Below are 21,799 nucleotides of genomic sequence, written 5' to 3'. Positions count from 1 at the left end.
AGCCATGTGTCACTCATGTGTCAGAGACACAGAAGTCCCTTTTCAGGCCTCTCCTTGCCTCACGGTTGCTAATATTCCATTGGTCGTAACTGATGGCACATCTGAGCCCACCAGCATGTCTGAGTCACGCAGTGACATGACTCCCTGCCCACAGTGGGAAGGTGAGAGATGCAAGGTGACAAGGCAGAGGGTGCCCATGGGGGAGAATGTAAGGACTGGAGGCCGTTCATGTAATCCACGCATCACCGGTTCTTACAGGACTGGATGGGGCGAGTTATTGTGGGAATTGGTGAAATTGCACTTGTGGGGGACTTAGCACCATGTTTGACATATTGCAAGTACTTAATTGAAGGCAGCTCTTAATTATTATAATGGTAATTATTGCCATGTTGTTATCACTGACATTGCCAGGTAATGTAAAGGGACAATAAAATACTGTAGGAATATGGGAAAGGTTGAGACTCATTCTGACCTGGATTGAGGAGGGAGGTGGTGAGGGAAATAGCATTAGAATAAGACGCTGAGGGATGGGAAACCATAACAAACAACAAACAAACAACAGAGCCATTCCTTCCAAAGCCCACCAGGTGCTGTTAGGATTGGCCTGGAAAGGTGTCTGCCTACCTGAGTAACTTGAAGAGTTCCAGGAAGCTTCCCAACGCTCGGTGTCACTTCCATGGGCCTGTGGCCCTGTGTAAGATCCTTCCCAGGAGAATCATTCTGGATAAGACAGTATCACCATGGCAGAGGACGTGCGGCCCAACCGTGTTGCGGTTCTTGATAGCGCTGGTTGGAGAGAAAGCCAGTTCCCTGGGGAGGAGCCAGTTCCCTGGGGCGGGGCCAGCTCCCTGGGGAGGGGCCAGCTCCCTGGGGAGGGGCCAGCTCCCTGGGGAGGGGCCAGCTCCCTGGGGAGGAGCCAGCTCCCTGGGGAGGGGCCAGCTCCCTGGGGCGGGGCCAGCTCCCTGGGGAGGAGCCAGGCCAGCGGGGCTGGCCTGACTGTGTGACAGCTCTGCCCTGCAGGGCCAGGCTCAGGCTCCGAGCAGCCCCCCCAGAAGGTGTGGACGCTCCAGGGAGACTCCGTGGGGTTGGCATCGACGGGTGGGAGAGTGTGGAAGATGAAGAGGGGGAGGGAGCCAGCAAAGTGACCATCTGAGCCTGGGTTTCTCCAAAGCAGACCTGAGACGTGAGCATGCGTGGTTTACTTTGTACGAGATCGCAGGAAACACTGGTAGGAGCAGTGAGGCAGGAAAGGGGAGGGGGTTAATGAACAGGGTACCGCAGTGAACCCCTGAGGCGCAGTCCCCATAGGGGGCAGCATGGGTGTGGCTCAGCCTGTGCCACCAGGTGTGGAGGGGCAGGGCTGGGTACCCAGCTCTAGGCCGTCAGTGGTGACAGGCTGGGCGTCAGCGCCCTGGCTCTTTGATCTGGCCCCTAACAGCCCAAGTATATCGGTGGCCAGAGGCGGAGTGACAGGTGTGTTCAGTGTGTGTGACACGTTGGAGAGAGTTGGGGAAGCATGCGTGAGAAGGGGACACGAATGAGGCGCCAGCAAGGCCATCGGGGACCAGATGGGACAGTGCGTTCCTGTAAAGCAGCCGTCTTTCTGGGCTGCCGGGTGTCTTGTGCGACATTTCCCATAAAGTGTATTTTATATTCCAGAGATATAAAATACGGTGTGGGGGAATTGTGCAGCTCTGCCCTCTCCTTCTGCTTTTTCAAGTGGATGCTAAACATTTCCTGTCATCTGGTGCAGAGGACGAGGGAGGGGGTGTAAGCCTGAGGAGGGGGGAGGTGTGAACATGACAGTAAACCATACGGGCTGCTTTTTCCCCTCAGTGCTGCAGTTTGTGATAATGACTGAAAGGCATAACTAGGTGTGAAGAGTAAGCAGAAACTGTTAAAAGTAATCAGTCCTCTTTAAATAGACTCACATTCCTGTGATCTCCATTTTTATTGGTTTTAGATTTACTCTACAACATAAATCATTTGAACTATATCAAGTGGATCAATCTATTTATTTACAAAATATGTGGAGGTAGCAGTATGTGTGCGGGGAGTGGAGGGGAGGGGAGCAGAGACAGAGAGGCACGTGAGCTCTTTCCAACGAGACTCCACTCTTGGCTCTAATCAAATACATCCACTTGAAAAACAAGCAAGAAAAAAAAAATCCTACGGAGATCGTTGTATATTAAAACAAGGGAGTTGTTTGCAGGGACAAAATTGGGTACAGCATGAATCATGAGGAAACATGTGAGAGATGTTAAGAAGAGCAGACTAAAAATAGTCTCTGTGTCATCTATTTTCTGTTGTGTTCTCTTCCCTTTGTCCCAGCTGGGTGTTGTCTCCCGGAGAAAGAAGAGAAAGGGTCGTGGCCGTGGGCGGCCAGGGGGTGAGAACGGTCGCCACTCACCTGAGTACAGTACAGTTTGTAATCATTTCAACAGATGTTCATGTACTGGGTCATTGTAAGTAGTCTCGGGGCAGGGCAGCTAGTAAGAGCCCTGTTTTATGAATGAGGCAGCTGAGCCTCAGAGGTTATAGGACTCGTTCAAAACCACACCGCAAGACAGAGGTAGGAGACCAGGGAAAAGCTGGCGGGGACTGTGCAGAGGGACCCGGGCAGGATTCGTGGCTCCGTGTGTGTGAGCCGTGGATGCACGTCTCCTCCAGGCCTGGGGACTCACAGCCTGGTACCTTAGAGTGACCGCTCCCTGATGACTTCTGCGCCACACAGTGGAGAAACCGCAGGGGACAGTCATCCTTTTCCTCATGGGACTTCTGACACCCGGCGTGTGACAGCTCACAGGCGGCCCGCCGGAGTCCTTGCAGGGCAGCCATCTGAAGCGCTGGTCCTGCGGGGCGATGGGCCATATTGATCAGTTCCTTTTCCTGTGCTGCTTCCTCCTGTGACCTGTCACTCTGTCCAGGGCAGAGCAAGCTCGGTCACACCATGCCTGGCTCCTGGGTGGGTGGGAGTCTGGTGAGAGGATGGTGGATGCTTTGGGATCCTGGAAGACAGGCCAGCCATCCTCATTGTCCCCTGGTGGTGGTACCCCAGCTGTCAGCCTGGGATTTTAAGGGACGTTTATGAAGCCCAGAGGAGGAAGAGGCAGACATGGGGAAGGCGGGGATCAGCTCTTCAGAGGGACATAACCAGGCCACACAAGCTTTTGAACCAGTGACTGCATTGGGGTTGCAGGGCCCTGAGGCTTGCCCTGGGCGAAGGAGCAGGATGGTGACGGGAGGGGACAGAACTGCACTTGGGGAGCAGTGCCGAGCACAGTAGCTCTAGAACAGCGTGACTCAGGGCCACTTTTCCACAAGGGAACCTGGGTCACAGTGGGAGAAGATCGGGGGTTGGAGGTGGGGCTGAGGGCTGCGCTCTAACGTAGCCTTCCCTGGGCCAGGCGTCCCGTAGGTTGGCGCCTGGGCGGAATCTGCCCAGTGCTCTGCCCCATCCCCCTGTCCTTACAGAAGCCCTGCACGCCCGGTGTCGCTGACTCCGTTTTCAACGAGGAAACAGGCTCAGAGAGATCATGTAATGACTCTTGGGGCGCTGCTCCGAGGTAGCACAGTTGGGGTGAGAATCCTCTGTCTAATGACAGATACCCCAATATTTCTACTCCACTGTACTGTTTGATAATACAGTGCATTCAAAGGTGGGGTGACAGGCGGGCGAGCTGTGGAAGAGTAAGGCAAGGTAATGTAGTGGGGGGAGGAGAGAGGCTGAGATTCAGGGTTCCTGGCCTTCGTAGCAGTGGAGCTTCCTGGCCGCAGACCAGAGGTGAACGAAACTGCACACAGACCTTTGAGTCGTTACTAGTGTCACAGAGGGAGAGGTGGCTGGATGGGGAGATTGGATGGATTGAGTGAATCGTTCCGTCCCAGGAACAGCCACAGGCCCCGGGGGATCTGAGGGTGGCAGGAGCAGCTTGGCACGGTGGCCTGCCGGGAGAATTCCCACTTCGAGCCTCTCCCTTAGCTCGAGAGCTGCGTTCAGTGTCTACAACCACGTGACGCCCTGTAAATACACTGCTCCCGTTTGACGGAAGCTGCTCCCCCCAGCAGCAGTTGTCCGGGACGTGGGAAGGAGCCTGTGTTCAGTGTTGGAGGACAGCGGCGTAGTGCACGTTCATTCATATGCCTGGGCTGGCCCTTTGTTAAAATACCGTCTGCCCAGAGTATTTGTCTTTAACAATGCAGGAAATCGTACATGCTACGGTCATAGATGAAAACTGGTTTGGTCTCTAATAGGCGATAGAAGACGTGGCAGAATCCTCTTACGTAGCACCTGGATACTAAGTGTTTTCACAAGTGTCTCTTAGACTCTGCAGTAACACTGTGTTATGACTGGTATCATTCACATGGGGAAACTGAGGCTTGTTCTTTGAACACTTGTTCCCAAGCTCACACCTCGAGTCACAGGACTCCAGTCCTGCGTGCAGAGCAGACTGCTTCTGTGCGAGAAGAGGCAGTGGGCTCCCGAGCCTGGAGTACACGGACTCCTCCGCTTACGATGGGGTGGCGCCTGATACACCTGTGGGGTAGGCATCATAGGTTGAAATATCGTTAAGTCACAAATGCATTGAATACACTTAACCTACCAAGCATCCTGGCCTAGCCGACCTGCAGCGTGCTCAGAACCCTTGTATTAGCCTACACCGGGCAAGATCAGTTGACACAAGCCTGTTTTATAACCAAGTGTTGAACATCTCAAGGCGTTTAATATGTGTGTCTCTTTCGCACCATTGTACAGTTGGGAAATCGTCATTCGAACCATTGTAAGTCAGGGACACCGTGTGTGCTGGGTCACCTTAGTGAGATGCAGAAAGGACCCCGCTACGAAGAATAATGAACAGAATGAAGGGTCTTAATGTTTTATCCTAAGTGTTACATATGTTCTCATTGTTTCAGTGTCTGGTTAAAACTTTCTTCCTGTATAAATTCAGGCTTTTGACAACAACGTCCCTCTTAACTTCTGGGTTATCACTAACTTTAAAATAAACCCTTCTCCTTGTCATCAGTGCCCAGGCCTCCAGTCCTAACTGAGTCCTGGGCTGGATTTCCTCAAGGGCTGAGGACACCTTTCACCGTCTCCTCCTTTGCCTCTCACGACTATGTAGTAATAGGCGGAAACGGGCTTGCTGTCTAATAAGCAATAGAAAACATGGGGTAGAATCAGAAAGGAAACGCTGCTTTTTAGATATTACTCTTACTGATTATAATAATAAAAATAATAGTAACAACCTAAGTAATAATAGTAATAACCTAAGTAATAGTAATACACTAGTAATACTAAAATAGATTATATATATGTATATACTCTTAACACTAAAACTTAAATACTAAATATATATTAAACGCTAAAATACATGATGAAGCATTACTTAAAAAGTACAAATAATGGCTTAACTGGTATAATGTAATGTCATTTATAAAGTGGTTTCACCTATAATGTACATTGTAATCTCTGTGGGTAGGGGCAGGCTGTTTGACAGCCCCTCAGACACTCTGTAGAAACATTTCCCAAGGTGTCTCCTTTTAGGCTGATTTTATAGTAAGATGAATATAGTCTATAGTAGAAAAGTGAGAGCCTCTAATGATTAATCCATTTTGGATATTTTTCCATTTATATCCAGAAAAGTAAATGAAACTGACAAACATGCCTTGGGGATCAGTTAGGTGCTCATGTGTGATATGAAGATGAACAAGGCAGAGCCAGAGCCACGCGGGGCCTCTGCCTTTGGGAGAGGTGACACTTAAGTTCTTGGAAGGAAAAGTATTGAGTGATGGCTCAAGGCTGGTCTGGATGAGGTGTCTCAGGGGAGCTCACCAAACTGATCGATCGCCCGGCCGGGGTAGTGGATCAGATGCTGTTCCGAAAGGCTTTGACTGAGGAAGGAGTTGGGCGGTGACGTGGGGAGGCTGAGTCCCGTATTCTCCAGGCAGGGACAGTAGAAGCTCTTCCTCCCGCTGGAGTCTGAGAGGCCAAATCCACGTCCGTTTCATCTATCACTGATGCGAGAGTTTGGGATGTGGCGCCTGAGGAGCAGGTCCGGCCTCACGACACCGCGGGCAGCCGCAGCCGCACCGGCAGCCGTGCGTGGCTTTGTGGCCACAAACATGCTGGGCATACGTGGGCGCCTTGGGGCGTGCGTCCCGGTTCTTCCATTTGAGCCCACAAGTAGATGATGTGCAGGCAAACAGAGACCCCCAGACAGCAGTGGGACACGCCGAGGCCCAGGCAGACTCTGGCACCCTCCCTCCGGTTCACACCCAGCAGGCTCAGACGGGCAGGTGCCCTGTGCTGGTCTCCAGCCCGGAGACACGTGACAAGGTGTCCCCACGTACTGCTTTTCCAGGTCCCGAGAGGTAAACAGGCCAGGGTGCCAGGCGCTGCCAACAGCAACGTCTTAGAGTTCAGGAAGGAAAGAATTGCTAGATTGCAGTTGTTTTGCAAAAATTCAGTCGCCTCAAATCCATCAAAGAAGGTGAACGCCACTCTTAACGGGATTGAAAAGCAGTGATTTCTTTCTTTCCTTTATGTAAACTTTTGGGTGTTCCTCTTCTTGGTAAAAGTAATATGTGCTTATTATAAATAATTTTTAGACAGAACGTCATCCTACATCCCAGAAAATGATGACATTTTGATGTGTGTCCTTCCATGCATACGTAACGATATGAGAAGTTTTCTAGAAACCATGTCACGTGTCGCGCACTCTTTCTTCCCCCTTCACCATTAGGAAAGGATATTTTCCCATGTCGTTAATATCCAGCCACATCCTTCTTAACGGTAACTTCTTACTCCTCTTTGTATATACATACTCTAAGTTGTTTAACCAATCCTGGTCTTAGGAAACAGCCTTATCAAGTTTTCAAAATTATGGACGAAGATGAGCTGAACATCCGTGGGTGAACTTCTTTGGTTCTCGTTTGATTCTTTTATTATTAGCTCATGGCCCTAGAATTAGGATTGTTGAGTCAAAGGGTGTGTCCATTACGTGGGCCTTTGGTACGTGGCAGTGTGTCAGTCTGCCCTACAGAGCCCAGAAGCCTTCCCGGAGACCCCCGCCGGGCACTGGAGCAGAGTCATGAGTGGGCCCAGCCCACACCCTCCACCTCCTCTAAACCACACAAGTCTCTGCCAGTTTCATAGATTGGGCTCCATGGAAGGTGTTGTTGGAAGAAATTGTTTCTGGGTTTAAAAGTACATTTATAATGTTTGAAAAGTGCCGGCAAGGTCATAGTACCGGTGATTGCAACTTGGTGACAGCGACCGACTGAGTAAATACATGTTTGCTTCAATCTGCGTGTCCTTGAACTGGGATGTTGTCCATTTTCCCAGTGACTCAGGGAAACTATGGTCTTAATTATCATACAAATGATAATGATTTTCGTGGCGGTCAGAGGCCCAAGTTGGACTCTTTAATCCAGAGCTGAGGAAATAGCCTGTAAGACGAGGATTGGGGGAACTCCCAAGAATGGGACTGGATGGAAATTTTGCGATTCCCAACCGCGTGATCACATCGTGCTCCTAGCAGTAGGGTTGACATAAGAGCAAAGGGCACTCCTGCTCCTGCCTCCCTTTCTCTCCATCGCTTTTCCCCATTCTTGTACAAGCGTACGAGCACGCACTCACGCAGAGAAAGCCGTGGCCTATTCCTCAGGGCAGAAGGTCAGCCAGCTGGAGGGTCTACCCCCCAGCTTAACCACGAGGGAACTCTGAGGCGTTCCCAGGGTGGAGGCAGCCCTGGCCGGGGCTGGATGGATCATCCGTGTCGCTGGCCCTCACGGAAGGGAAGGCTTTCAGGTCTTCCGTCAAAGTGAGAGGACAAGAGTTCTGCCTAACGAGTCAATTTTCCTAATGAGCTATTAGGAGCTGTGTTTGTGCTGAATGAACACTCTGCCCTCATTAGAGCTGAGCTTCCCAGAAGCAGAGCTTCCTCTGCCCATTGTAATGAGAAAACGCCCGAGTGAAACACAGCCCTAATGAGTTACAGCATGGCCATAAAACGGAACCAGTTGCTTCTGGAGCACCTCAAAGAAGGGCTCGGCTGCATTTACAGCAGTGGCGTGAACCACTCGGAGGTGACTTCTCTCATCAGCCAAACTGGAGGACACCAAGGCTTCCGCATACACTGCACTCTGACCGACAGGAGATGGGAAGAGAGACCTGGGAAGTCCTTTTAGGGCAAAAGAAGGGAAATGTATTGTGACCTTGAGAAATAGAAGGATTAAATAGTTCCGAATGACAGACAGGACAATATTTATGTTACTTGACAATATCCAATATTGGCAGCAGGCCCAGAGCATGCTGGGAGTGAAGGTAAACAGAGCCCCAAAGGAAGGGGTTCATTAGCAGGCAGAGCGGGTGTGAGCGGAGGTCAGATGGAGCCAGAAGAGACTGGTGGCGGGCTGGACCTACCTTACAGCAGCCAATGAAAGCTGCTGACTGCTCCGTTTTCCGGAATTTTGCAAGTGGTTATTAAATATAGTCGTCATGAAAATTTAAACAGACAGTTGGATACGTTTTATTGTAAACAAAGATAAGAAATACTCAAAACTCATCACTTCCAAATTATTTTGCTCTGAACGGGTCTGTTGTGTCTGTAAGGTAGAAACACAGCAGTATGCAGAGTTGCGGTGCTGCTCCTCTCTCCCCACCGCGATACTCAGGGATGGCACGTGGGTAGCTCGAAATCGGCGTGGTGGGAACAGCAACCGCCTGGAAGTCAGCAAATGCTGCACACACATCAGGGCCTGGTTTATTGTTCTGTGGATTGTCTGTGTAGAAACTAATGGGACAGAGTGGGAAAATGGTAAGAGTGTGTCACATCTTTAGCCGTTGCTTTGTGACTAGAGCACAGAAAAACGAACTGTTTTTTCATTATGTAAAAATTCTGACCCGATTCAGCAAAGAAATCGGTACGTCATTGATGAATGAGTGAAGTTCCCACGGATGTCTTTGTTGTTTCATTTTCGTCTCACTCACTGATACTAACAAAAAGTAGCAACCGACGTTTGTGTTAGAGCTGCACTCACGTATCAGCTGAAACCACAGGTTGGCTGTAGGTGTAAAAGTTCAGTAAAACTCAAGACATGCAATTCCTGTAAGAGCCTGTTGGCTACCGGGTTTCCCTGAAAATAAGACCTAGCTGGACAGTCAGCTCTAATGCGTCTTTTGGAGCAAAAATTAATATAAGACCAGGTCTTATATAAAATCGGGTCTTATATTTAAATAAGACTGAGTCATATTAAAATAAGACCAGGTCTTTTTAACATTTTTTTTTTTTTAAAGATTTTACTGGGGAAGGTAGAAGTGGGGATGTAGAAGTGGTCCCGTCTGTCGAACGCCCGAGTAGCTTACAAGACTGAGCTCTCTCAGGCCGGAGGGAATTCTGCCAGGAGGGCTTTCCGACTCGAGTTGCCACGTTGGCTCTTCTGAGTCTCCAGCCTGCTGGCCCACCCTCCATTTTGAACTTGCCAGGCTGCGTAATTGTGTGAGCCAGTTCCTTACATCTCTTTCTCTGGACACAGATGTGCCCATGAGTTCTGTTTCCCTGGAGGACGCTCAGTACATATCCTCGTCTACACCTGGGGAAGCTCGGGCACAGACAGGGGGGTTACACAGCTAGAAATGGGGAGAGCTAGCCTTGGGACCCGAGGAGTTCTGGCTCCAGAGTTTGTGTTTCTAACCTTTCCGCATACTGCCAGTATTCTGTGCCAGACACAGTCCTAAGAATCGGAGAGAATAAGAATAGTAGCACGAAGACAGACAAGGTCTCCGCTGCCACGGAGCTTGTGTGTGAGTTGGGGCAATGCCAGTTTATGCAAATATGTGCAAAGGGACACAGCTGCTCACAGGAGCCAGGGGTAGAGAGAAGATGAGTTCTGGGAGTAAAAAGAAGAGTGAAAGAGGTCCAGTGGAAGGTTCTAGAATCCGAGGCCAGTTCACGCCAGACCCCGTGCACCCAGAGCAGGTGCCAGCTCAGCCCAGAAAGCCCCAGCATGAATGAGTCAGCGTTTGTTGGGTTCGCTGATAGAGAAGTGATTGGTTGAATGAGGGAGTCCGAGTTCTGGCCTGCCCACTGGATGAGAGGTGCCCACATGCCGCTGGTTGGGAGCAGCAGCGTTCTGTATGCGCCCCCTCCAGGAGGCCCCTCCTTTCTGCTGTGGAGCTCAGGGTGGGGAAGGTGCGGGAAGGAGGAAGGTCTTCTCACTGCAGGGGCTGGGCTGGGAATGGGGGCTGCACCCCCCGGAGCCCCCGGAGGGTAAATGCTCCGTCTCACTAAGATTCCACAAGGTCTTAGCAACACCGAGCCCCTCTGCAGCTCCTCTGGGCGACACGTCCACTTGCTTTACTTCCTTACCCATCTTAACTGTCTACCTGTGTGCACCCAGCGAGGGAAGCTCAGACGCACTTGGTTAAGAGCCGTCAGGCAGTTGTGTCTGGGGCAGGACCGCGTTTTCATGGTGTTTCGATTATTTGTCCATTTATTCTTAGAAAAGGCAGCACTGATTTGGAACTTGCACTGTGCTACCCTGGAATGTGCTGGTGTGTCCTTTCGTACGAGCCTGGCTTCCACAGCTGGAAGCGGCCTGTAGACATAGGTCATCCATTCCTTTCTTAGCCTCCCAGTTTCCCCACCACCATCGCCTCTCTCCTCCCACCCCTCTTTTACAGAAGGGGGAACTATGGCCCCGAGAGGGGAAGTGACTTTAAAAGCTCATGGAGGACTAGGTTAAAGTCAGAGCACAGAAGGAGGAAATAATTTTTACTAAACGATAATCCAAAGGTCAGTCTTTGCAGGAGTCTTAGCTTGGAGCCAAGCTCTTACCTGTTTTAAGTTAGTTGAGACATACCGCTTAGATTTCCCCATGACCTTTACAAAGTACAGTTTTCCCCTTGGGGTGTTACAAAATCATTTTGGTCATTGGGGCTGACATAGCAAAAACAACTCCACACGGTCATTAGCTTTTGTTCTGAGTTCGCTTTGTTTTTTGTTTAAATACCACAGTCTCACCGCTGAGGAAGCAGTTCGGGCAAACTTGAAAGAGTAATGGAGTTTTCCTTTATTCCTGTGTTTGCTCCGTCTTTCATTCGTCACTGGTTTCTTGAGTGAGACGTTCTCTGTGGTGAGAGGAAGAAAAAGACATTGAAACCACAGTGTTGCTTCTGGAGCAACAAAATAGTGGAGGGAGATACTTCAGGGCATTGCACAGTCAATTCTGTGGAAGGGGCGACAACTAGAACCAACCTTTATTATGCAAAGGAACTACGCTCAGTTTTACCTACGCGGATGTTATTTGAACTTGCGTAAAACCCAGTGTAGAAACAGAATAGGTGAGGAAGCTGAGACGGGTTAAGTAAATTCCCCAAGATCACACAGCCAGTGAGTGACAGCTGGGTTCTAACGCTGTTCATTTAGGTTCCGTGTTCGTGTTTTATCTGCTCTGCCGTGAGCTCCCGGCACATGGGAGTGTGACTTGGTACGTAGATTTAACATCCATATACCAGGGAGGCAAAAAATGTCTGCAAGTGGACACGTGGGTCAGCCCTGCTCAAGCAGTAGTTCGCCATCATCAGAAGTGTCTGGACGCTGATGGGAACCACTCTGAGCCCCTCTTGTCATTGCAGACGTCACACGTGACTTGTATTCATCTTCTGTTATCGGCATGTATTGAGTATTACAATGTTAGTACAGTTTTCCTTTCTTAAAATGTGTACACCTTTTTTGGGCATGCTCTACACGCATACATTTATGTTAGCAAGAGGGTATTCTGACGGGTGCCTAGTAAAGGGGACACAGAAGGGGGTGTGTTTATAGATCAGCAGAGAAGTGGGACTTCTCGGTGGAATAAAAAGCTGTAACAGTTGAACGGAAATTGGAAGGCATGTGACAAATGTGTAATTACGTTTGCCAGCAAAGCATGGGTTGTGCAGGAAAACAATGGAAAATGAGGAGCAAGAGGAAACGTGTGGCCAAAAAATAGGAAAAGGTTGACTGCTAAGCTTAGGGTCCCAGCCTCGGGGTGCTGAGGCTGTTGGGGGCTGAGACATGGTCATCTGTCACAATTTCATGCCAGGCTCCAGTTCTCTCGCCAAGGCCCCACAGAACTCAGTGTGACATTTCCCCTGCACCTCAAAGAGTTGCTTCAGATTGTTGACATTGCCCCGATTTTTCCGCACTGACGCTGTTCCATTCCAGTCATAATAAGCAGGAGCGCTGGGAAGGCAACCCAAACAATCCTGCAACTCCCTCCAGGCCCCTCTCCTAGGTAACATGAGCCGGGGACCTCCCCGCACACTGAGCGTCACTGAGCCCTGGGAAGGGGGGAGCGCCACTCCCGTCCGGGGCTCTTCTTCAGGTCCAGCCTCTTCAGCCTGCTCCACTCCCCGTGTTTCGCACTCCGCCGGCCTCGTGCCCCCTTGACACTTCTTGAGGACTCCTGGCCAAGTGATGCCTCCCCCAGGCTTTGTCTGCTTCAAGGCAGCTGGTTCCTTCTCTGCCGCCTCACGAGGGCGCTCACCCTGATGGACATTCAGGAGTCCTCATGCCGCGTCGCTTAGTCGGCTTCCTTCCATTCATGCAGCATGTTCGTGGTGCTCTCTGCAGTGAGTTCTTTAGAAAGTAAAGGGATTAAAGGAAACTCATGCGGTGAATTTCCCACAGTAGCTGCAGCGTCTACCCCTTAATATTTTGTTTCGGCAAAGATGTGGCCCTTACAGGTAAGCCCTTAATGGGAATGGAGAGAGAAGGTGTTGCTGAAGGCAGCCCCCAGGTGGGTAAGGGTGGCAGGGATGGGAGAGGTAGGTGTAGGGTGTGTGCAGACGGGCTGGCACCTGGTGGATGCCCAGGAGCCCTGAGTGGCTTTGATTTTATGTGTATGCACAGCTTAGGGCTTTCTGAGGCCAGCGTGTGGGTTGATTTCTACCCACATCCCTCCTGCACCACTGGAGACCTAGTTTATGTCATTTTATTCAAAAAAGGAGTCCACGGTAAACCAAGTGCTATACACTACGCTGCCCTCACCTCAGGGGGCCCCAGTCATCAGATGGCAGAAGAATGATTGACGTCCCATGTAATACAGGCCGTCGGGACGGAGAAAGGGACCGTGAGCCGTGGTGTGGCACGGGGTTAGGGCAGGGCGTGAGGACGGCAGTGGGGCTGACATGTGACCTGGCCCCTACAGGATGTCCAGGAGTTCGCCAGGAACAGGCGTGAGCGGTGGGAAGGGAGAGGATGGAGGACAGTCAGGGCAGAGACCAGCCGGTGTGAAGGCACAGAGAGGAAGAGCAGGCACAGTGGGAGTGGGGGCGAGGCCAGTATGGCTGCCTGGAGGCGGCACGGTTGTGTCCGGCCACCTCCCCTCCACCTGTTGGCTGGGCCTCTCTGTCTGCAGGTTCATCCTGCTCTGCCGCCGTCATCCTCCTCGCTCGAGCTTAGCATCCTCCACACATGGCCCAGGCCTGCCTGCCTTCTGCGCTCTCCCTCTGAGCAGCCTCACGTGTGCTGGGTCCCGTCACGCCTTTGTGAGAGCCCGGCGTCAGAGCTCTCACGTCTCGTTCAGGTCAGACCTCCAGGCCCACACGTGTCGCTTGGAGGTGGCGAAGGTGCCGCCTTGGGTTAGACATGCAGCCCACTCCTCACTCGCTAGTCCTGGCCCCCCCGCAGGGAACAGAAGCACCGGCTGTGTAGGTTGTGGCCTGGACACTGGCGTCGTGCCAGCACCTGTCCCAGAAATGCCACAGGTAACTCACCACAAACAGTGTTGCTTTTCTTCAATATCTTTCAGGTCCATCCACCACTGCCCGTTTCTGTCACGTCCATAGCAGCTGAAGCTACAGTTCTTTGCCTGCACTAACGTGCCCTCCTGTTACTACCCTTCCTCCCACTTTCACTTACTCTCTGCAGCTCAGAGCCGGGGAATCCTTCACAAACAGACCTGTGAGCAGTATGGTAGGTTAGAGGCCGTGGAAAGGTCTTCCTGTGTAGAATTGCATGCACTGGATAAAAATGCATGGCTGGCCCGGCAACAAGTAATAAATAAGGGAGCTCCTGAGAGATTAGACATTGAACAAGAGCCTGTGGGGTCCAGTACTTGGCTCTGGTCATTAATGATCTGGGTTTTCATGGCCACGGGCCCTAGGAAACAATATTCAAAGGCTGGCCTAACACGGGACAGACAGGAGGAAGAAACAGGGACGTCCAGAATAAAACTGAGACTTAGAGGGACATCCTTGTGAAATAACACAGGGAAAGGAGATTTCTTCTGCGGTGGGAGATAGTGGGCATATACGAGTATGCGGTGGTTTTCATGGACTCATAGAGTGGGGAAGAAAGCATCCTTCCAGAATGACTGTTTATAAAGACTTCATTCTAGGCTTGTGAGCTGAACAAACAAAACTCAAGTTTAAAAAATACGTACTTAAAGTGCTTATGGGGTTACTCATTCCCCAGGTGACTTGGAAAAGCAAACCAGATCCTGTCTGGAAGAGAAAAATCCAAGCTTCAAAGAATTCTCACGGATAAAACAACATGACTTACCGTAAAAAATAAGTTAAAACACACGAAGAGGCAAAGTCAAGATGAGCAGGATTAAGCAAAACCAAACCAAACAAAAACTCGCAAACCCTGAAAGACTGTATATGTTAGAATCTAGATAAAGAATGTCAAAAGAATGTTGAAGGAATATGAAGAAATTAGAATGTCCTCTTCAGTGAAATGTCTTCTTATGTCTTTTGTCCATTTTTAAAGTGAAGTTTCTTTTTTTTTTAACTATTGAGTTTTGACAGTTCTTTATATATTCTAGATACTAGTCCTTTGTTGGATATTTGCTTTGCAAGTATTGTCACCCAGTCTGGAGCACGTCTGTTCATCCTGTTAACAGGATCTTTATCAGAGCATGTTTTTTATTTGATGAGATCCAGTTTATTAATATTTTTTATTTTACGGATCGTACTTTTCATTGCCCTAAAGTCTGAAGATTTTCTACCATATTTTTCCTAAAAGTTCTGTACCGTCACCTTTTGTATTTAAGCCCATGATCCATTCTGAGTTTTGTATAATGTTGAGGTTCATTTTGTTCCTTTGAGTATATCGAGTTTCTCCAGCACTTTTATTGAAACGCTAACCTTCCTCTGTGATTGGCTTTTACAGTCTTTTCAAAATCAGTTGGACATTTTTCTGTTGGTCTGCTTCTGAGATTTCTAGTCTATTGATTGATACGTCTCACCTTCAATCACTATCACAGTCTCGATTATTGTATCTATATAATAAGGCTTGATACAGGATAGATTAATTCCTCCCACTTTATTATTAGTTATCCAAATTGTGCTAGCTATCCTAGTTTTCTTCACTTTGCATGTGTTTCAGAATAAGCATGCCCGTATCGTCTTGCTGAACCTTTGACAGGAATTGTATTAAACCTGTGTACCTGTCTTGGGAGAATGGGCATCTATTGCATTGTATTGAGCCGTGCACAGGATATAACCCTCCCTTTATGTAGCCCTCCTTTGATTTCTTTCATCAGCATTTTGTGATTGTCAGCATGTAAGCCCTGTCCGTGTTTTGTGAGATTTACACCTAATATTTCTTTATTTTATCCAATTATAAATACGATTGCATTTTAAATTTCAGCATCGTTGTGTTCATTGCTAATATATAGAAATACAGTTGATTTTCAGTTTTTATCTCATACGCTGAGACCTTACTGAAATCATTATTCTATGAGTTTTTTCATACATTCTTTGGATTTTTAATATACAAAGTTATGCTATCTGCAGATAGGGACAGTGTTGTTTCTTCCTTTGTGGTCTGTGTGCCTATTTCCTTTTTTTCCCTTTTCTTTCATGATTGCGTTAAGTAGAGTGTCCAGTGCTATTTTCAGTAAAGAGTGAGGAGAGTAGGTATCCTCGCCTTGCTTTCTTGGGGGGAAAGCATTAAATCTTCCAATATTTTGCAAAATGTTTGTTGTGGGGTTTTATTTATTTTTTTAGTAGGTGCTTTTTATGAATATGAGGACACACTCCTCTATTCTTATTTTTCAGAGTGTTTTTAATCACAAATTGGTGTTGAATTTCCACCAAGACTCTTTCTGCGTTGACTGATGTGGGCCTGTGGTTTTCCTCCCGTGGTCAGTAGGTTGGATTACAGCGATTTAGTTTCTACTCTTAAGCCATCTTTACATTCCTGGAGTAAACCCCGCTTGGTTACAATGTAGCATTTCTTATATGTATTTCAGAATCCTATCTGCTAGTATTTTATTAAGGATGTTTATGACTCTATATGAGGTTATGGACCTGTAGTTTTTGCTTTCTGTACTGTTTTTACTGTTTGGGCAATATTTCTTCAAATCATCAGGCAGGTAGAATGCAACAGGCATTGGAGGCATGTGAGGCTGAGTCAGAGGCTTAGAAGAAGGCTTGGAGGTCCCTGGTGTAAGGAGTGTGAAGAGCTGGCATGTGCCAGGCTTCGCAGGACAGTGTGGTAAACTCTCAACAGTACGCGGTCCTTCTGACGGGACCAGACTGAGGAAGTAGCTCCCAACATGGGGCCTCCTGAATGGACGGTGCCGGTTTTGCCAGGTACTAGCTGTGTGACCTTGGTCCCCTCAGCTTCTCTGCCGTTAGCCGTCATCCTTACGTTGGAGATAATAGTAACTGGCGCTACATTCAGAAGGTCTGCTGAGGAGAGGAGAGTTGTTGGGGCGATAGAACATTAGCTTCATAGAATTTCCAGTACTGGGGAATGATGGCACTGGCCCACGGACATGGTGGGGTCCCCGTGGCCTTTGTGACACACGATGCTAAGGTAGCTGCGGGGGCAGGGGGTGGGTGCCCGGCTGTGGGGCAGAGGCTCCACCAACTGGACTGTGTGTGGACGGAATCAGTCCTCTGGGCTTCTCTGGTGAAAGACTTCTCGCCACATTCTCTGTCGGCTGCAAAGCAGTGCATTTGAGAACTGTCAGCGGGGCCTGCTGCAGCTACTGATGAGGGCCTGTCCCATCGTGGGTGCTGACAGATGGGCACAGGTCTCAGCAGTGGCGCAAAGGGAGGTAATCACCAGGACTCTGGGAGCAAGTATCAACTCGTGTCCTACCCTACGTGAGGAGACATTCACTTGCCCGTGGCTGAGTCCCTCATCTGGATCTGGCATGGCTTCGTGTCTGTTCTTGTTAGAAGACAGAAGGTCCCTTAGGAAGAGGCAGAGCCCATCAGTTCCATGTCAGCGGGTGGCTTTCTCAGCAATACCACGTGCTTCCACCCCGGTGACCATTCCCCGTTCCCTCCTTTGTGGTATCTTTGCCCTGAAACTTCCAGAAAAACGTGGAAGACTTGGCTGTTAGAGGCTGCCATCCCCAGGCACTGCCTCACCACATTGAGAACATCTGGCAGGGCATCTGGCAGCTGGCTGGATGCAGGCAGGCAGGATCGACATCCTCAGGATCGACTGAGTGCTGCTTCTCTGTGTGTGTGGTGTGATGGCGACGCTGAGATGCCACACGTGTCTCCAGTCCCCACATGAGCTGTCGTGCTGGCTGTGCCCCCTGCCCCTGTGCCCCAGTTGCTGGAGGAATGGCTGTGATGGGCTCATAGTCTCCATGACCCCCCCCCACCGCATATATTTTTTTTGGTCTCCATCCTGTATGGGAGGCAGAGAAAACAGGAAACTGACCAGAAGGCCAAAAGCAGCAGCACGAGTCTCCTCGGCAGAATTGGACGTATGTTGACGTTGCTCGATTTGACCATTTGACATGTGACGTTGCCCACCTCCTTGTGAATTCTTTTTCTCCCGTCGTTAATCGTGACACCGCCCTCTCTGCTTGGCCTCAGAGCACTCGGATCCCTCCTGTTTCCTTACCTGCATCCTCTTTTTAATCTTGCTCGGAAAAGGTGGTTTCGCTTGGTCTTTTCTCGACACACCCCTTTCCTGGAGGCATCACCCGTGACAGCCGTCAGCTATTTGTAACACGTTGGAGTTCAGGCACGCACATGAACATGCGATGACACAACACCCATCTGTTCTCGGCTCTTCCTGAGCGAGGTGGTGCCACTTGTTGCTCTCAGGAAAGTGACAGCTCACACTGATCCTCAGGTGGCCCTCCTCCCCCAGGTGCCGGTGGTTCTTTAGCTGTTCTGATTGGTTGGTTTCTGTGCTCCACCCCTTGTTAAGTATTCTGACAGTTAGCTCTATCTAGATACAGTGTATTAAATAGTGGAGAAAGTTGCCTTCTTCCCTGAAGGACATAAAACCATTTTTTTATGGTTTTAAATTTTCTGTTGATATCCAAAATACACACAGCTGGTTTTAATGAAATCCTCGTTTTATCAGGTCTCTTTCCTTTGAAAACTTGCATCACAGACACCGAGCGTCAAAGGAACGTCAGAATTCGGCTGTTTCCTTACTTTGCAAACAAGGAGGCATCCCTCCGGAGGGCCCGTGACTTGCCGAGTCAGGCAGCACCCAGACCCTCCAGCTCGAGGTTCGTGGTGTCAGCAGTTTTAAGGATTTGGAGAAAATTTTCCATTTCTTACCAGGTGCCCCGGCAGGCAGGCGCAGTGTGAGGGTTCTCTGACGAGGACGTGGCAGTGTGTGCCCAAGAATGTGTGAGGACAGCGGGGGTGAGCAGGTGCAGCCTCTGTCATGCTGGAGGGACAGTGACTGCAGTGTCATCCTGAAGCCAGATCGAATGCTGCCACCTGTTTTCTGAGCCTGTATTCGGTGCCATTTTATATGCCCTTTCCACGGGTGCTGCTGCAACGCCCTAGCTTGTCATTTTTGCTGTCATGACAACTGTCTGCATGGATTTCTCAGGGACAGTACTGTTTCAGACACTGTGTCCCAGGAATGTTTAATATTGAGGCTTCCGGACACGTGTTCCAAATTGTTTTGCATACACACGCGCGCACACACACGATATACAAATGTCCTTGGCCAGAGCTTGTGTCTTGATGTTTGACAATATGTAGCCCCAGAATGATACGAAACAGAGCAGGCAATGGGAGGCAGGAAGACTGACAGCAAAAAGTGACAGCTGACAGTCCGATAGTGAGAGAGGAGGCAGAAAGAAAAGATAAAAAGCATGGCAGTGATGCAGGCCGAGCTGGGGAGTGACAGAAGGCTCAGCACACGCCAGCATCATGTGACAGTAGAGGCCAGTAATGGGCATTAATAAGGAAAATTCTGAAACCCCAGTGAAAAGCGTCATTGTTTTTCATATCATGTGTTTTAAAACATCACAATATATATCGTACCTTTAGGAAAGTTTCCACTGGAAATGGCTCAGATGTCTTGGTGCCTTAAGATAGTAATAGTGTAACATTACTACTAATAATAGGGGGGAGGAGGAGGAGGAGGGGGAGGGGGAGGAGGAGGGGGAGGAGGGGGAGGGGTTTTGTTTCTCTGAGTTGCCTTTTCCCCTTACATCATCTCATGTATCCTCAGATGAACGCAGTGAAATGATGTCACCCTCACCGTTGCTGCTCAGAAAAGCTGACAGGACAAGAGAGGAAAACAACAATAGACACAGAATGAACTGTAGGGATGGCTCGTACCCACCTGTGGACTCCAGGGCAGTTTCGGGGTGACTGCCCCGATGGACCCCACCGTGTGTGGGGCTTGCTGACCCCAAGAGGATCCACTACAGAATACACCTCTAGCGTCTATTTGAGACAACTTGGCCATTTCTCCTCCCCGACCCAGCACCCACCACCCTCTGTCTCCTGCCCTCAGCGTCTCCCTGGAACTCCCAGGCACAGTGATCTGTCGCATTTGCATGATTCGACTTCCCTCCCTCTCACCCTGACATCCAGACAATGTGGGGGTGCAGCAAACATGTTCCAGCACCTGATGCAAGAACTGTCCAGACCTCCGTGTGCCCCCTCACCTTACATTTGCACCGTACCCCACCCTGCTCCCCCTCTGTGCTGCTTGGGCTGTTGAGGGTGACATTTCTGTGACACATCAGGGTCTCACTCAGCAGGCCAGCTGTCAGCCTGAAGTGTGCAGTCATCTGTCACTTGTATCCAAGTCCTTAGTTCTTGTACAGTAGCCTCCTGTGTGGACCTGGCCCGTCAGCCCTCTGGACGGACCAGGATGGGTTGGAACCTGGAACGGTCACTGTTTCCGCCTTTTCTCTGGGAATCTGTGGCGAGGCCCAGCGAATCCTGTTGAAACCCCACTTGCTACAGCCACTGGGGCACCAGCTCCAAGTAGATTTCAGCCAGGTCGTGCAGGTGCAAGGAGATAGCAGCTGCCCCCAGCCGATGGTTAGATGCTTCCTTGGACATCCCCAGGCAAACTGTTCTGAGATGGATTTCATCCAGTGTTCTGGAAGCTGCCATGTGCTTTAGCGTCAGCTCCCTTTGGCGAAGGCCAGGCATGGCTTTGCCCTCCCTCTTCCACGCCTCTGCTCTTCCTTCGTGGGGTCACATTCAGAACAAACTACCACGCCTTTAAGACTCTGGGTGGCTTGGGGCAGGGGCGGAGTGGAACCCAAACTAAGATAGTCTTGTTCTGGGTAAAATAATAATAATAAAAAATAAGAGCCACTATTTATTGACCACTTACCATGTGCCAAACACAGTTGGAAACACTTTGTGCCGGAACAAATTTCATGCAGTGTGTGCCTTTTATAAACGGATAGAAGGAGTTGCTTGCAGTGACGTGTCGTGGGTACCACAGATGGAAGAGTTAGGGCTCGAAGCTGGTTAGGTCTCTTGAACCTAGATTCCGAGTTCTTGCCACGACCCGATACTGAAGGTTCGTCTCCCCTGTTCGGAAGCTTCAGGGAGGCAGAAGGCTCATTTCCTAACTGCCGAAAGCCATTCTGGTGTGGACAGTGTTGGGGAGAGTTGAGGGTATCTGCTATCACCTGTCCCCTTAATGCTGGCTGGATGTAGTGTGCTCAGCCATGTCCCGTTTAAGGCGTGCCAAGTCCCATGCTTGAGGACCTCATTTGTGGTGTCCCCAGCGTGCATTTTTCCCTCCCCCCCAGGAGAGGGAATGAGGCTTCATGGCTTAGTGCTCAGCTGCCTCCGTGTCCCACGTCACACTAGTGTTTCACACACACACACACACACACACACACCACCCCCGTCCCCTCCTTCAAGTCCATGGGCATAAATCCCACTTGGTGTGCTCTGAGGGCTCACGGAGCTGCAGGACTGCCTGTGCGAACTAAGACACCAGGAAACCGTCCTGTCAGGTCAGCCCAGCATCGCCTTCACGCGCCAGCCTGCGGTCCCGCTGTCAGTGCCCCCCGCCCCCCCACTGACCTGGCGTCTTTCACGAACCTCTACCTCGACCTTCATGCTTCACAGGCTCCAGGGTGTCACGTCGGGCCGGGCCCGCACCCCCAGAAGCTGCCTGGGCTCCGCTGAGCAGCAGCTGGCCACGCCACTGGCCGGTAGCACCAGCGCTTCCTTGGAACGCGCCCATCAATAGTTACGGCACCACGCGAGCCGCAATGGGCCGCTGTTCACACCCCTGCCAGGGCAGAGAGGAAGGAGACAGGGGAAACACACACACACGCACACATATTGATGCCCACGCTATGAAGGTCGTTGAGGCAGTTAGACCTCGGAAGCCTCTTAGAGAACCGTCAGAGTCGTCGGTGCTTCCCAGGGCCCGTGGTGTGGGCGGGCGGCCTCACCGAAAGCAGGGCCGGCAGTCACTTTGCTTCAAAATGGGCCCTCCCCTCGGATAATGAACTTATTTGTTGAACTATATTTGGAAAATACTGAACTGTACGAAGGATGAGAATATTACCTATGTATCTTACCTCCCGGATAAGT

The 21,799-nt window shown here is 50.1% G+C and overlaps 1 long non-coding RNA gene across 1 annotated transcript; it reads left to right on the top strand.

Moving 5' to 3' along the window:
* The first annotated feature begins 985 nt into the window (after nt 1–985).
* On the top strand, nt 986–20,621 carry LOC141568240 (uncharacterized). Its single transcript, XR_012491324.2, has 3 exons — nt 986–1,228; nt 18,336–18,486; nt 19,449–20,621. It is a non-coding gene; the product is annotated as an uncharacterized LOC141568240 (long non-coding RNA).
* Nucleotides 20,622–21,799: the final 1,178 nt, after the last annotated feature.

The sequence above is a fragment of the Rhinolophus sinicus genome, chromosome 13, assembly GCF_057876585.1.
Source record: "Rhinolophus sinicus isolate RSI-liver-muscle chromosome 13, RSI-T2T, whole genome shotgun sequence".
In the NCBI taxonomy this organism is placed as follows: domain Eukaryota; kingdom Metazoa; phylum Chordata; class Mammalia; order Chiroptera; family Rhinolophidae; genus Rhinolophus; species Rhinolophus sinicus.
The sequence above is the reverse complement of the archived record's forward strand: the minus strand, read 5'-3'. Positions and strand labels throughout refer to the sequence as shown.